General features: G+C 37.4%; 1 long non-coding RNA gene across 1 annotated transcript; it reads left to right on the plus strand.

Moving 5' to 3' along the window:
• The first annotated feature begins 689 nt into the window (after positions 1 to 689).
• On the plus strand, positions 690 to 11,091 carry LOC308640451. Its single transcript, XR_014020277.1, has 3 exons — positions 690 to 789; positions 6,618 to 7,053; positions 10,958 to 11,091. It is a non-coding gene; the product is annotated as an uncharacterized lncRNA (long non-coding RNA).
• The last annotated feature ends 2,330 nt before the right edge of the window (positions 11,092 to 13,421 follow it).

A 13,421-nucleotide genomic window follows, 5' to 3' on the forward strand; every position in this document is an offset into this window, starting at 1 on the left:
AGCATATTGAAAAGACTATTCACCCTGATCACGTATGATTCCTTATAGGTATGGAATGACATTTCATCATACAAAAACCACCAAATTTGATTCACTACGTCTGCAGAATGAAGGAAAAAATTCATATCATATCAACAAGTACAGAAAAAAATTTTGTTAAAATTCAACATCTCTTAATGATAAAAAAAAATCTGAACAAATTTGGTATACAAGGAATATATCAGAGCATAATAAAATCCTCATATAACTAAACAATAGCTAACATCATGCTGAAGGAGGAAACACTGAAGGCTTTTTCTCTCTGATCTGGAACAAGATAAAGCTGTCCACTTTTGACACGTTTATTTAACATAGTACTGAAAGTCCTAGCCAGATCAATTAGGCAAGAGAAGGAAGCAAACGTTATCCAAATTGAAGAGGAGGAAGCCAAATTGTCACTCTTTGAAGATGATGTGATCCCCGCCCTAGCAGCGGCTCGGACTGGCTCAAAGCTCGGGGAGGAGGGACAGGGCGGGAGGAGAGGAGCCTATTCTGACCAATCCTGTGGCTGGCGGGACCGCAGTTCCCGCCTCTGGGTGGCGTGCGCGTGCATCACGCACGCACGCTCAGCACGCACGCTGCGGAAGCGCGCGCGCAGGCCCAGCCCTCGTGGCCGCCGCCATTTTAGCTCCTGGTTCCAGCCGCGCGGTGTGGACCGCTGGGCTCGAAGAGTGCGAAGATGTCCAAGCGGCACCGGTTGGACCTGGGGGAGGATTACCCCTCCGGCAAGAAGCGTGCGGGGACCGATGGGTAAGCCAGGCCTGGGGCGCGAGGCAGCGGCTCGGGCTTTGTTGGGGTCCGGGCGGGGAGCGGGCCACGACCGGCGTGGCCGAGCAGGTCGCGGAGCCCGAGCCTTTGTTTTCTTTGGGGCTCCGTTCAGCGGCGGTCCGGGCGGAGCGGCGCCGGTTCGGCCCGGCAAGGGCGCCGCGGATGTTGGCGGGGCAGGGTCGGGAGGTGGAGAGGCCTGTGGGGGCCACCAGGGCGCCGCCTCCGCCAGGCCCAGCCTGCCAGAGCCACTTTGGACGGAGCGGGAGCGGAGCGCGGACCTCGTGGCCTCGGCTCCCGACTGAGGCCTGGCGAGGGTGGGGGAGGGCGCGGCGAGCGTTCGCGCCCAAGGGCACCGGGCTCCTGGCCGAGGGCCGGGAGAGGGCCTGGGAAGGGGACGGCGCCGGGCCGCGAGGGCGGGGAGCGCGTGGGTTCTCGTGTGGGCTGCGGCGGGGGTGGCGGGAGTTGAGCGCGGAGTCCGGGCGCAGGGGGAGCGGAGGCCTGCGGGAGGAAGGCACCGGAAGGCTGCCTGGTGGGCCGGGGGCCGCGTCCCGGAGTCTAGGGGCGCAGCGTGGAGGGAGAGCGCGTTCCTCCGTCCATTCAAACACTTCGGAGTAGACGGCAGGCAAACTTCCGTCTGCCGCCCACTCTCCCACCATCTCCTTTATTTCCTGCTTTGGTGAAGACGGTGCTAGGGCTAGGAGTTGGCAGGCATACTTTTCACCCCTAAGTTTTTATTTGAAGGAGCTTTTGAAATACGGAGACTTATTCAAGAAGTGGTTTTCATGCTCATGGCAAAATATCGCCATGTGGAGGTTGAGAAATACAAGATTCATAGGGTTCCGGATTCCTTTTCCTTAGCCATTCTCTAAAGGTACCGAGGAATTTAGCAATTAACTTGAGGAATTGTATCACAGTCATTTTCTGGTCCAGTCAGTGTGTGTTTTCACTCTTGAAGAGCAGAATTCTCTGGGTAATAGGCAAAAAGAAAAACCTCAAACAAAAGTTCGAATGTCCAAATACCTTGCATAATTTCATCAGTTTTCCACGTAATCTTTACTGTCAAGGTGGAGTATAAATCAGAATGGGATGTACTTTTTGATACCTAACGTATATTTAATTGTAAATACAGAAATATTTATACTGTTTTATTTTTGTAGGTTTTTTAGAAATTATGATATTAGGTATAGTAATCATACAATAACATAATAACATAGCATCTTAGACTGCTCCCTCAAAAAACATGAGTACGTTTAAGCTCTGTCACAGACCTTTAGAGTTGGAAACAACTTTCAAAAGAGTATAATCAACTCCATTCAAGAAATGAGAAATGGAGACTCAAGAAATGAGAAATGCAGACGGGGTGGAGTTAAGTGGATTGTGCAAGTTAACAGTTTTATAGTGGAATCTGGAATGCTGCTTTTTGAATTTCCACTCTCTGACACACAGTCTGATACTGTACTTAGAATCATTACAGCTTGTTTTAGTGACATTTATAATAGGTTGGTAAAGCAGGGAACACTTGGTTCTTGATTTCCTTTCAAGTAAAAATAAAATTGCTTGTCGTTGGCTAAGATGCAGCTAATATCTCCAGTAAGAGGTCAGGTTGGATCAAAGTATACTGGAGAATTGACTCATCAGGTTTATTGTGTATGTGCACCATTTAAAAGGGCTTTCCTTGGGATTAATAGTCTCATGATACACTTAGGTGAATGCTCCAAAACAGATATCCTAAGTGGATTTTTTGGGTCTCTGATTCCCCATAATATTTGAGATTTGCCTGTATTGTGGAGTTCATCCATGAAATAGTGCTTAAGGTCTGGATAAATTCTGGAGGAAGTTTTCAAACTAACTTCTGTGTCATTTGAGTGCTGTTTCTCACAGGGCTAGTTTTCTTTAGCAGTGGACTTCTGAAGTTTGTTATGGCTCAAGGCGTGAAATATCAAATTTCCCCCGTTTGATAATTTTAAGTAACTTGTTGAATGACCAACAAACCTGTAGTTTTTTTTTTTGTTGTTGTTGTTGTCGTTGTGTTTTAGTGCTGATAGTTAGGAGGCGTATTTGTTTGAGAGCACAGGCATATCACTTTTGTGAACTCTTTTGTTAAACATGATTGTCCCATTTCTCTAGTACTAAAAAGGGAGGATCATTTATTTAGTGGGAGATTTCATCCATGTTCTTGCTCGTATACTATATAAGGGTTTATTTACTCCTGGCATGTTTTTGTTTGGGAGCAGGTGGAGAAGTTATAGGTCTCTTACGTATTCTGCCTCTTTCCTTTTTTCCATGACCCTATAGAGTCTTCAATATAATGTTACTAACAACAAAACAAACCTCTATGAAGTGTGGAAAACACACTAGATGTTGGCTTTTCGATATTTCCTGATCGATACATTGGTTGTTTATTATATACATTGATATAATACAAATAGAGCACATAATGTACACGTGACACTTCCAGACTTTTTACATGTATAAACACATTTTTATGACGGTCCTATATGATAGGTGAAGAAAGTTGCAGAAACAAAACAGAAAAGGCAAATTCCTGGAAATCTTCGAAAAACATTTTGTGATGAACAATTTTGGACAGTCTTGGCATTTTTACTCATGACTATGAAGTATAATATGAATATCAGTAGAATCTCTATTGTGTGCTTTTAGTTTTGCTCAGATGTCAGTAACTATCCTTTTCATTGGCTGTGTAGTACTCCACTTGTAAAGGTATATCATAACTTACCCAGTATCCTGTTCCTTGCTGTTTAGGTGGTTTCCCAGTTGTCATTTTATAGGTTAAAAGTATCGTGAACATCCTTATGTATACATATTTGCATACTCATGGGATTGGAAGCTTGTGGAAATAAGATTGCCAGAAAAACTGTGTGTGTTCAAAATATTCTGATTTTGATGACCAGCTTATATCTTCATTTGCAGCATTTTAATACCTATTATCCCTCGTGAATTTTAAATCCCCCCCACCCCCCACCATACCAGGGATTGAACCCAGGGCTGCTTAACCACTGGGCCACTTCCCCAGCCCTTTTTATTTTTTATTTTGAGATAGGGTTTTGCTAAGTTGCAGAGGCTGGCTTTGAACTTGTGATCCTCCTGGCTTAGCCTCCTGAGTCACTGGGATTACAGGCATGTCCCTCCATGCCTGGCTTTAACATGGTAATTCTAACTTTAAAAAAAAAAAACTTTAATAATAACCAACATTTACTGGGCATTTTCAGAGTTAGACAACACTTTCTCGTGTTAATTCATTTAATCTTTTCAATACCTCACAAGGCATTAATAGCTGTGTTTTGAGATGAGAAAAGAAATACTGTTATATAGCTACCTTAAGTGCTGAGCCAGAATTGAGCTGAAAAATTGTATAGAATCATACAATTTTTTGTGCTTGACAAAAATACATATTTAAAAAAGAAAATATGCATAAGTACAAGCCTATACATATTTATGAAGCAGAGGGTTTAAGTTCCCACTTAACAGACTTAATTTTTATTCTTCCTATCCTATTGAAGATAGATAGCTTGAACCATAAGGCAGTATTTCTAGGTGATTGAATTGTTTTCTACATCTGCCTCTTTCCTTTTTTCCATGACCCTATAAAGTCTTCTCTGTTACTTTCTTACTTTAATCTTACTAATACTTTTCACTATGCAAATTAATAAATTGAGGCTTATGCCTTACCTGTGGTTATACTCCTTTTCTTTCTATACTATGATTGCCTTCATTTCTTGGTCAGCTCCTAATCTTGTGTCTTCAGAATGTATTTGATATTTGCTTCCTGTGTTGTAGAGTTTTTTTTTTTTTTAATGAAGCTATGGATGAAGTTGGTCTCTGAAAACCAATCTTTGTTGGCACAGGACTACAAGAGTATGTAATACATAGTTTACTTCTTCCATAATCCCTCTTCCCCCCAATTTTTGTAACTATTGAATTTTTGGTCCATATCTTAAGTATCTGATATTATGTGAGAAGTACAAGAGGAATTTATTAAACATTTTCTTTTCTCGGTCCTTCTTTTCTCCCCCATGATGGTATGAGTATTAGAAACAATCCTTTTCATTTAGACCAGATGTTCTTAAATAGTTCACTCTAGTTATGTGTACCATTATCTTTCAGATGGCTACTCTGAATTATTTGTGAGTATAGTGCTTCTCACTTGGTGAGCATATTTCTGCTTGCCCAATTGTAAACTATTCCCCATCCACATTTTGGGCTAATATGAATGCTTATTAAATATGTTGAGCACTATGATAAGGTAGAAGGAGGGAAAGAAAGCAGGTAGTTGATAGCATATTTCAAAGATAGGTCAGGACTCTAAAATTTTGAATTGTGAGACTTCATTTTATGGTTAGTCATTTTTCACATTTTCTTTTGGTTTTGAGTAAAACTTTCTAGCTTGTATACCCTATAATTCTGTAGCATGTGGACATTGAAATGGAAGAAGGAAAAAAATCACCTGTTTAAAACAAGGATTTTCCCCCTTAAGTCTTTTTTTTTTAATGGAATAGAATGGCATATTTTTAGAAGGAAAGGATCCGATTTGATTGGTCAGCCTACCATTTCTGTAAATGGACCATTCTGACTCAGTGCTGGGTTTAGTATTTTATCTTTGGTCTGTCAAGAATTTACTATTGCCCCATTGATGTACCATTATGGAGAGTGACTGCTCTTTCTCTGCTACTGATACTTACAGCACAGGAAACTTGTACTCATTTGTGTATTGTGAATAAGGAGCAATGACACATTTAGCTTCCTGTTGGTCCTCATTATTTTTAATCTGGGTCCCAACACCTCATGGCAAGTTTCTTTGCTACAAACTCCTTCTTTGCTATAGGAGTTTGTCTGAAATAAAGTGGATTAGTAAAATGAGCAAGGAAAGATTATTTTATTTCTGTCACCAGGCCCTCAGAGGCCACCAGATACAGCCCTTTGTCTTGCTGCTTGTCAGGTTTCCTCACCTAGATTAGTTAAGGTTATCATCGTATTGGGACAATCTAGTAACTAGAAGTAGATATCATTATTGACTACTTAAAACTGGCCTAAGTTTAATAAAGTGGCTGCCTGCATAATTTTAGCATTTTTTAAACAGCGGTAAAATGATGAAGCTAGTTTTAATTCTGCTTTATTTCATTTATGGTTGGCCAGTATATGCGGATTTACCTTTTACTTCCAGTGTTTTACTATCCCCAAAGGCTAAATGCAAGAGTAGACACTGAAAGCAAAGGAATAAAAGTGTTTTAGAATTTTCGTTTTTCTTGTAAAGCAGTATACACTTACTGAATAAAATTGAGGAAGTACTGGAAAGTATAATTAAGAAAGCAAACTTGCAGATAATCCTCTAATTCATATTTGTATTACTTGTGATACTGTGTGTAACATTGTACTGTGTTCTTTTCATTTAGCATTAGAACTTAAAGCAAAGTGCAGCTTGAAGGAGAATCTAGGAAAGATTGTGGGACTGTCTTCTTTTGCCCAATTTATTTCTGTCTTCCCCACCCCACCTGCAGTCTCTGACTTCTGTTGTGGAAATAGGAAGTTTTTTTTTTTTTTTTCCTTAGGATGTCTTAACCTTATGTTGAAGTTTGTAGTAAGATAATTTGAGGCATCATCAAGGAAGGAAAAAGTTTATGGTGGAGTGTGGAAAATTCTTGATTGTTATTTCTAATAGTTATGTAATTCATTGAAATTTTACATTAATTTTTTCATTAGGTTAGTGAACATTTGTGCTCTTATGACTGTAATATTGCCTCGAACATTATGCTTAAAATTTAGAATCTGAATTCTAAAATTTTTGTTCTTAGGAAAGAACGAGATCGAGACCGGGATCGTGAAGATCGGTCTAAAGATCGTGACAGAGAACGTGATAGAGGAGATCCAGAGCGGGAGAGGGAAAAAGAAAAGGAGAAGGAGTTGCGAGCTTCAACCAATGCTATGCTTATCAGTGCTGGATTACCACCTTTGAAAGCTTCCCACTCAGCTCATTCAACCCACTCGGCTCATTCAACACATTCGACACATTCTGCTCATTCAACACACACTGGACATGCAGGACACACATCACTTCCACAGTGCATTAATCCATTCACCAATTTACCCCATACACCTCGATACTATGATATTCTAAAGAAACGACTTCAGCTCCCGGTTTGGGAATACAAGGATAGGTTTACAGATATCCTGGTTAGACATCAGTCATTTGTGCTGGTTGGCGAGACTGGGTCTGGTAAGACAACACAGGTGAGTTACTTTTTCTTTTTTATTTTTATTATAGTTGTTTGGAACTGAATATTACCTATTCTTTCACAAAGTAGAAGGCATATGTAGTCATCCCTACCTCATGCCAGAACTAATAAGACATCTAGGATATTTTTCAAACATGGATGAGTCATTATTTACTGGGCTTCTGTTAATAGATATGTAGGCTTCACATGGGCAGGTATGTTTGTAGAAATGGAAACTTGGATATCATTTGCAGTTAAAATACATGTAGCCAAATTGCCTTCCCTTCATAAGTAACCTGTCAGTTTACCTTTCCATAAGCAAGTGTGAGAGCATGTTTGGGAGTATCACTGGATTGGAGTTTTTACAGATCTAATAGGTGAAAAAAATAAACCTGGGGTAATTTTTAATTTGTGTGTGTGTTTCCCTGAGTGAGGTTAACTATCTTTTTTTAAGTTATATGGACTGCAAGTCAATTTGAGTATTTCATGGAGGCTTTTCGAAAACTACTACAGCAACAAAAATAGAAAAGCTTTTATTGAAGACTGAACTTTAGTGAGAACTATTTTCAAGTGAAGGAAAACTTAGTGCTGATGTTAGGAAAAGAAACTGTAGCCTTTTTTTTTAATTAAACAAAATTTAAAAAGTTTTAGAAACGTGCAAGTCTATAACTCTTAATTATGCTAATCTATTTCATTAAGTCCCATGTTTTTAAATTTGCAAATATTTCAATGAAATGGACACATGTGCATTCAGATACATTGGAAATAATGTAATACTAATTAATTATATCACTATACTAATTAAATGCTACATACTATATTTTTTATAGATGTTTTACATCTAATACAATAGGACAAAATGGAGCATTGTCAGAGTATTTTAAATAATTATATCAACTGTTTTACTGGTTTGCAGAATATTAACACACCTGTTAATTAATCAGGCATTGTGTACTTTACATGTATTATATCATTTTAAGTTTATATACAACTCTGCAGGGAAAGTAATCACATTTTATGGAGGACCAGAATGCGGCTTAGATTAATGAGAGAACTCTGGTTTAGTGGGCTGCTCTGGGTTAAATAGTTTCTGGATTTAGGTAAGTTCAGCATTAACAGTTTTGTCCCTTTTCAATAACCAGTTATATTTATTTCATACTGCTGTTCTGTGGTCTGATGTGATTCAGAGGAGTTTTTATTAGTAGTTAGTGTGGATAATTTAATCGATTCAAGGCACAAGAGGCTTGTGATGATTTGGATTACACATGCTTTCAGGGGTTACTTTATGTGAATATTGAAGACTGCAGGGAATTTTGGGGATGTGAAAGGGAAACTAGAAAGTTAAATCAGTAAATTTCATCCAAATGCTTTTTAGTATAGTTATCAAACTTGGACACAAACCTAATAAAGAGTACTTAGCAGTTGTTTTGGTTATCCCTGCCTATCAGAAAATGAAATCAAACATAATTTGAAATAATGACTTTAACTTTTGAAAGAGCCATAGAAAAGACATTTTGCATGGTGCTTGGTGTGCACATACTATGCCTATATTTGAGAAATTAAAGCTAGTTCAGTCAGGAAAAACATGAGTGAGGGTACAAGTTTAGAGAAGGGAACACTGCACACTTTGACTAGTGTGAAGGGTTGGTGGGGTAGGTGAGGCTGGAGCCCTAGGTTGAGCCTTACTACCTCTTGCCATAGGTAAGGAAGCCATCAGAGTTTTTAATTGGAGGGGAGTGACACAAATTTTTATTAAGAATGTTCAGTCATGAAAGACCATATAGGAGATCCTAACAAGTTTTGACTTTGTGTACAAGGTTAGTGGGAATGAGGAACAAAGAATGGAGTCTGTTTTTTACTGCCACTGAATAGGGGACATGGGAAGAATTAAAAGAACTTGAAGGAAGGTGAGAAATGGTTTTGCTTTGAACTTGATGAATTTGAGATACCAATAAAATATTCATTATTCAGAAGGAGATGTGACTACCAGGTTTGGGGGTAGGAGCTAGAGTTATAGGATTGACTTTGTTCTGTTGCAGGCAATGTTGGAATTTAAGAGAATAGAAAAGGCTACTCAGGACAATATATAAAACAAGGATTAGGTTTTGGGAAAATAGCCTCAAGTGGAGGAAGGAAGAGCAGAGCAGATGCCTACTTTGAGCAGACCAGTCGCCCACATCTTTCAGGATATGCATCCCTTCCAAATTATATTTCCTTAGAAAGTTTGAGTAGATGCCTTATCATAAGCTGTTTTGGGAACCCTTAAAAATCTCTGAAACCCTTTCCAGGGTCCAAGAATTTCTTAGTATTTTTCATACAAAACAAAATATTGCAGCATACTGAATGTAGAGACAGAATTGAGGTTTCTTCCAATAAGCTAGACATGAGAGATATGTAAAAATAATAAAATGTGCTCTACTAGCCAAGTATTATTTTATTTGAAAAATATACATTTTAAAAATAGAAGATAGGTTGTTACTAGTAATTAGTAAACAATTTAGCTGCTTTTCAGTTTTAACTTCCAAATACAATAAATGTATTAATTGTTTGGTATCCTCATTTATTTTAACAGTATAAGGAGTTCTAAAAGAGAACTGCTAAATTAACGAAAACTATATATTTTTAAATTATCAATTTCACTGGAGTGAAATTTTTAAAAATGTGAATAATCTTGCCTTAAGAATTACGAATTAATTTTAAGTATTTTTAATTTGTAAGTCAGTACTTTTTGAGGATTGGTAAAATGAGGATAGATAATTAAAACCTCATAAGAAGACCACTTAACATGGGTCTGTTGATTTGCAATACCAGGAAGACTCTGCTATTTTAGTTAAGTATTTTGTTCATTTAAAACCATGTAAAAATATTATTATGTTCTCTGAGAAGCAACATAATCATCTTTCATTTGTTTCTCCAGTTACAAGTTATTTCCAAATTAAAAAGTAACCTAACTAAAATGTAATAATAATGCAATAATCAATACTAGTTATCAGATGTCATTGTACACATGGTGTACCCAGAAACCCCTTGTTTTTTCTATAGCATTAGCACCTGATAGGCTTTTGGAAGCTTTGGTGAAGACAAATCATGTCCTTGTAGCAGTAGATTCCAGTTTTATGGAATGGTCATTTGCTTTTTTCCCATGGTTCTTTTACAGTTAAGTCAGTCGAGAAGAACCATAAAATGAGAGAATCTATGAGTGTGTGGATAATTAGGAAGGAAATATGCTGTCATCCTGACAACCATCTTGTGGTTGAGATTTTCTCTTTCCCCTTTTCCCTTGATTGACCTTACTCAGTGAAGCGCTATTGCTGTAAGCCATATTGAATTTGAGACTGGTAATTACTTTAAAGATGGTACCTAAAGTGTTGCCACTGTGCATAACATTCCTGAAAGATGGATTGGAGTACTAGTAGGTGCTAGGATTTGGCTTCTGCTGGCTTACAGAATTTGAATTGAATTAAAAGATACTTGTGCAACAAGGGAATATTTTCTACTTGTATCTGCATATTGTAACTCATTGTATGAATTTTGATGCTGTACTTATTGGAAATTAACATTTTTGTTATTAAGTAGAATTTGTTTCAAGTAGGATTTTTTTCATTGGGTAGACAAATAGTTAATGATGGGACCACTTAAACACTGGTGAGCATACCAAGCAAAGCTTATATGGACCTAGCGCACAGAATGTAATCACATCACATCCTTGTTATACATGACCTCTTTTTGGATATTCTTCTATCTAAATTATATATGTTAAAGGAGTTATGATATGTTAAGTTTTTGTTATAAATAATTCTCTGTCACTTGCCTAATTGAATTTTATTTTAAATTATTGGAATGAGATAAAAGTGCTTTATATTAAACATAGTTGATATGCGGCAGAATAGAATTAACTTAAATGTGAAATTATTTGATAGATTCCACAGTGGTGTGTGGAGTATATGCGATCATTACCGGGACCCAAGAGAGGAGTTGCCTGTACCCAACCCAGGAGAGTGGCTGCAATGAGCGTGGCTCAGAGAGTTGCTGATGAGATGGATGTGATGTTGGGCCAGGATGTTGGTATTCCATTCGATTTGAAGACTGCAGTAGCGCAAAAACCATCCTTAAGTAAGTACTTTATCTTTAAAAATGGATGCTTTTTCTAATTGTAGCTTTTCTGCCACTTGTTAAGAATTTTGCAAGTGGACACTCAAGTTATAAAAATTTAAAATTTGAATAGTTCGAAGTAGGCCACTTTTCAGGTGACATTTTAATGTGGATTCTTTTTCTTGGTTATAATATATGTTGCTTTTTAGTAGAAATTGAAGTTGGCAGATCAGGTTTTAGTTGCTTGAGGTTGTATCTTAAGTGAAAATGTTCCTATAAAATGTGTAGTTTTAGTAGACATGCTCTGAAATATCATTTAAATATGATAGGAATAGAAAAGTAAGATATATCTTAGTGGTCTGGGGATGTAGCAAAGGTAGAGTGCTTGCATGAGGGCGCAAGTTCAACCCCCAGTCTTGCCAAAAAGAAAAAAAAATGGATTTATCTTTGTAGAAGGACAGCTAATGTTAGAAAGAATGATGTGTAAGATGGGATATGATTTAATTGTAGGCAAGGGACTTTTGATGTTAATTTTGCAGATCTTGATATGCATACATAATGAACTAAAAGGCCAAATCTTGTTATGTAATGTACTCAGGGCACCTGAAGGTGTGTTGGTTCCTCTTTATAGCTGTGGTACATGTGGTCATACTGGTCTTTTTGAATGTTTTAACTTGACAAAAATGTTTTTTTCATTTTATATAGTTGCATTCTGCACAAGTGGTATATATTTCCGGATAGTCATTTCTTTAAAAATCTCATTTTTTTTCCTTATTGCTTTTGTTTATCTGCATTTATATGACATTTAAGTTATTTAAAAAGCTTATTTCTTGATGGGCACAGTGGCAAATGCCTGTAATCCCAGCTACTCTGGAGGCTGAGATTGCAAGTTCAAGGCTGTCATGGTCATGGTATTTGCCTGTACTGTGAAGTTCATCCATGAAATAGTGCTTAAGGTCTGGATAAATTCCGGAGGAAGTTTTCATACTAACTTCTGTGTCATTTGAATGCTATTTCTCACAGGGCTAGGGGATCTAGCTCAGGGGTAGAGCACTTGTCTAGCATGTACAAGGCCCTGAGTTCAATCCCCAGTACTGTAAACATAACAAAAAACCTGTGTCACAATGCAATTTCCCGGGCTGGGGATGTGGCTCAAGCGGTAGCGAGCTCTCCTGGCATGCGTGCGGCCCGGGTTCGATCCTCAGCACCACATACAAAGATGTTGTGTCCGCCGATAACTAAAAAATAAATATTAAAATTCTCTCTCTCTCCCTCTCTTTCTAAAAAAAAAAAAACAATGCAATTTCCCAAAGTTTTAAAAAAAGACATGTTGGAACAAAATGTTACGTGGTCAGTGACATGAGTCTTTGTTGATGGATCTATCTGTATCCATCTATAGGATTAGGAAATAAATGGGATTCTTGTCTCTTTTTTTAAAATTTTATATTTTATAGGTATTTTAAAATGTCTGCAGAAGTATACTAGTTTAGTGAACTCCCTGTGTTTATTATGCATCTTCAACCTTGTTTCACCTATATCCCAGTATTTTCCCTGTCTCTCATTATTTTGAAACAGAGTTTAGGTATCATGATTTCATCTTAAAATATTTTCGGTGTCTCATTTTCTTAAAATATAACTGTCACAACTTTAAAAAATCCCTTCAAACAAAATATTCAATCACTTCATGTTTTGTGTCTAGTTTTCCTCTAGTCTTTTGAAATATATATTTTGTTTCAGTAGAATTTGATATAATTTCATTTTTAAGAGCAATTGAGCTTTAAAATGCTTTGGTCTCCTTAACTTTGATTTATAAGGGTTTTTTTTTGTTTAAATCTTAATCTTAACTAAATAAACTTAGTGATCACATTATTTATTGGTTGTTTGTAATTACATTGTAATTGACAATAATTATGTGAAATCATAGCTCATTTGATACTACTGTAAAGTACAGATAATGTCTAGGACTTGAAAAAAATAGAGTAAAATTTTACTTGTCTTTAGTAGGCATACCTTTCTGACATTTGATTCGCTGTATCATATTTGGGCAAGTTACAGTTAAGATTGGAATTTAGAAATCAATTGTGAGAAAGTTACCAGTATTAGAGGTGTGTATGTGTTTGTGTGTCTGTCTAGTAGGGAGTACGCTTGTGCAAGATTTTAAGTTTTTAGTAGGGAGTGACAATATAAATATACATAAGTAAAACATATGTTTAGCATTGTGATGTTTTCTTGTGGAGCAGTTCCCAAAGATTATCTATAACTAAACCTCTTCAAGAAAATTTATTCCAGACA

This window comes from Spermophilus citellus (genome assembly GCF_964194105.1).
Source record: "Spermophilus citellus genome assembly, contig: SCAFFOLD_58, whole genome shotgun sequence".
Taxonomy (NCBI): Eukaryota; Metazoa; Chordata; class Mammalia; order Rodentia; family Sciuridae; genus Spermophilus; species Spermophilus citellus.